We start from the raw sequence: 4,308 nt of genomic DNA on the forward strand, positions 1-4,308 counted from the left end.
GGGCAAGTGTCTTCCACTGTAGCCTCTGGCTGACCAAAGCCGTCTGAGTGGATTTGGTAGACGGAAACTGAAACAAGCCTGTCATGTGTTTATGTGTGTCGGTTTTTTTTGTTTATCCTCCACTGCCGCTTGACAACTGTTATTGGTGTGTTTACGTTTCTGTAATCTAGCAGTTCGGCAAAAGAAACCAATAGAATAAGTATAGATAGATCGATTTGTTCAGCTAAAATTCATGGCGGTGCCCCAGCATGGCCACAATCTAATGATTAAAACAAGTAAAAGAAAACATTGACAGAGAGAAATGTTTTTCACCAGATGTTTTGGTATATTCTTATTCATAAAAATTTGACTTTACTGAATAATATACGATAAGTTACTGGACTGTTTGGACCCCATGGAAATCTCTTAAGTGATCTCCCTTTAATTTATCCACACCCACTGCAGGATATGGGTTCTGTATTATAAGAAGGAAACACTTGCCATTTATATAGTGCTCCCACGACAAACAACAATGAACCCTGCCAGGGAAAGAACAGGAAAATAAACTGATGAGAGAAGAGAGAAGTGCTTGCAAAGATAAGACTTCTCGGGTGAATAGAAAGTGAAATAGCTGGACAGATAAGAAAAGTATGTTTATAAACTAAATCATTTCATAATTTACAATGTTATTATATCATCATCATCGTTTAGCGTCCGTTTTCCATGCTAGCATGGGTTGGACGGTTCAACTGGGGTCTGTGAAGCCAGAAGGCTTCATCAGGCCCAGTCAGATCGGGCAGTGTTTCTACGGCTGGATGCCCTTCCTAACACCAACCACTCTGAGTGTAGTGGGTGCTTTTTACGTGCCAGACAGAGCTGGCAAACGGCCATGAACGGATGGTGCTTTTACGTGTCACCAGCACGGGGGCCAGGCGAGGCTGGCAACAGACATGAACGGATGGTGCTTTTACGTGCCACCGACACGGGGGCCAGACAGAGCTGGCAAACGGCCACGAAACAGATGGTGCTTTTACGTGTCACCGGCATGGGGGCCAGGCGAGGCTGGCAACGGACACGAACGGATGGTGCTTTTACGTGCCAGAACATATAAGTATTGAGTAGAGTATGATATTGTTGCACAGGGTACATGGTTATTGTATAGGGTACTTCTGCTATTGTATTTTTTATGGTAACAAAAAACCTTATTGAGGCCCAATCTTCAAACCTTGGTTTACTTACAGTAGATTTCAGCCTCGTTTCCTTATTATCAACATTTTTTCTGCCACAGAAACAAATTTTGCTCGACATTTCATGAGCTCTGTCTTATTAAATCATCTGCTTAACCCCCACAATAAAAGCTGAGACAAAGTTAATTCCTTCGTAACTCATTTCTACAACTGAACGAACTGGAGCAACGTGAAATAAAGTGTCCTGCTCAAGAACACAACACGCAGTCCGGTCTGGGATTCGAACTCACAACCTCGCAATCGTAAGCTTGATGCTCTAACCACTGAGCCATGCACTCTCACTCTGAATCAGTAATAATCCTAATATTAAATTTTGCAAACATTGGTGCATGCATGGCTGTGAAGTAAGAAGCTTGCTTCTCAGTCACATGGTTCCAGGCCCTGCCCCACAACATGGCATTTTGAATGTCATCTACTACAGCCTCAGGCAGACCAAAGACTTGTCAGTACTAGTTGTCAAGTGGTGGTGGTGTCAAACACAGATACACACATATATACGAGGGGCTTCTTTCAGTTTCTATCTACGAAATCCACTCTCACAAGGATTTGGTCTGCCTGGAGGACATACTATCAGACAGTTCCCCTATGTACCACACAGTGAGACTGAACCCAGCACCATGTACTGGGAAGCGAACTCTTTACCACAGTCACACTCGTGTGTGTGTGTCCTTGTCTTGATAGTGTGATAGTTGTAAATGACATTACTCTTTTACTTGTTCCAGCCATCTGATTGTGGTCATGCTGGAGCACATCGACCCCAGGATTTATTCTATCAGTCTCTTTTGCCAAACCGCTAAGTTACGGGGACGTAAACACACCAGCATTGGTTGTCAAGCGATGTTGGGAAGACAATCAGACATACAAACATACATACATATATAATATATAAATACATACGACGGGCTTCTTTCAGTTTTCGTTTATCAAATCCACTCACAAGGCTTTGGTTGGCCCGAGGCTATAATAGAAGACACTTGCCCAAGGTGCCACGCAGTGGGACTGAGCCAGGAACCATGTAGTTCATAAGCAAGCTACTTACCACACAGCCACTGCTACGCTTATTACAGTCATACGTCAATGTCATTCCTTTCGAATATTCTGTGAAAACATGTCTGACCATGAGGCAATATATTACTTAGGTTCATAACAATTGAAGATTGATGCTAGAAAGGACATCTAGCTATGGAAAATCAGCCTCAATAAATTTCACTCAATCCATGCAAGCAAGACAAAGTGAACATTAACTCTTTTAAAACATTCAGATCACTCATTTGATATCACTTAGTCATGCATTACTTTGTAGCTTTTAAGAATAACATTGCAGGGTAAGTGTGAGAGGCCAGACCTGGTCAATTTGATGATAAAACAGGTAGATTATTTTTGCTGGATATGACCAGCTTAAAATGATGATGACCCTGGCAGAATGAAAGGTAAAGTTTGACCTCAGAACAAATAAAGCCATAACCAATTACTAATAATCCAATTAGCACAAGACTAATTAATTAACCCTTTCTACTAAGGGCACAAGGCCAGAAATTTTTTTTGGGGGAGGGACTAGTCAATTACACTGACCCCAGTGTTTCACTGGTACTTATTTATCAACCCTGAAATGATGAAAGGCAAAGTTAACTTTGGCGGAATTTGAACTCAGAACGTAAAGACAAACAAAATGCATCTTGCTCGGCATGCTAATGATTCTGCCAGCTCATTGCCTTTAGAAGACTAATTAATTAATGAAATGACAAAATGTTATGTAAGATTTGTATTAAATACATTGTCACACAGTACAGACTTCAGAACTTGGAAACTGTTGGCTTTGAAAAAATTCCAGGCTGGAGGTGTCTGAACATGGGGAAACGTTACTTTGCTTGGAAACAGGTGAGGGTTGGTGACGAGAAGGGCATCCAGCTGTAGAAAATCTGCCTCAAAAAATTCCCATTTGATCCAATATAAGCATAGAAAAGACACTAAAATAATGATGATGATGACATATTGCTAACAGAAAAAGAACAGAGACAGACTTTGTTACAAATAACTTTTTGAATGGCTCCAATTAGATAGTCTTGGGTTCAGGCCCTCTGTGTGGCACCTTCAGCAAGTGAGTTCTAGTATATTCCTGGGCTAACCAAAGCCTTGTGAGTGGATCTGGTGAATAAAAACTAAAGAAAGTCCATTGTACATTTTTTTTTTATTTCATTTTGTCTAGTTTAAGCTCACGAGCTGTGGCCATGCTGGGGCACCGCTATTTGGTGTTGCTACATGATTTTACTTCATGAATGCTTTTTAGCAATTGACATTTGGTGCATGAGAGAGTTTGATGCAGCTGCCCTCATCTACATCTCCTGCTATGAAGTTGGTTCATCTGGGACACCTGACAGGAAGAGGTTCAGCTTTATTTTGAAGATATCTGCATCCACCCCATGCAGGTCTCTCAGGTCCTTCAAGAGGATATTGAAGAGCTGTGGGCCTCTGAAGCCCAGGCTATTGCAGTATGTTGTCCTACATCTTGATGGCAAATTTGGAGTCCATGTTGAAACAGGTGAAAAGTTAAGAAAACCATTGAAGCATGGAGCACTGAATTAGAAAATGTGGTTTATTTATCCCATTGGCATTAAACTGACCATATCCAGCACCATTTTATGTCCAAAATGATCAGATTCTAAAAATAAACAATCATATCAGTGAAATCTTAAAACTGAGATAATGTATGATTAATTCAAAACAATGTGAATAAATAAGCCTTACATTTGAGAGAGAATCTGAATGCTAAAAGGCCAAAGTAAGTTGCAGATAGGTATGGGTGTTTTTGGCTAATTGATTAATGAACAAACTAAGGTATTCAAACAGGGCACTGTCTAGAATATGAGTGTAAGTATTCACATGGATGGTTGGTTCCCATCATCATCGTTTAACGTCTGTTTTCCATGCTAGCATGGGTTGGATGGTTCGACTGGGGTTTGGGAAGCCAGGAGGCTGCACCAGGCTCCAGTCTGATCTGGCAGTGTTTCTACAGCTGGATGCCCTTCCTAACGCCAACCACTCCGTGAGTATAGTGGGTGTTTTTTACGTGCCACCGGCACAG

The sequence above is a fragment of the Octopus sinensis genome, linkage group LG16, assembly GCF_006345805.1.
Source record: "Octopus sinensis linkage group LG16, ASM634580v1, whole genome shotgun sequence".
NCBI lineage: Eukaryota > Metazoa > Mollusca > Cephalopoda > Octopoda > Octopodidae > Octopus > Octopus sinensis.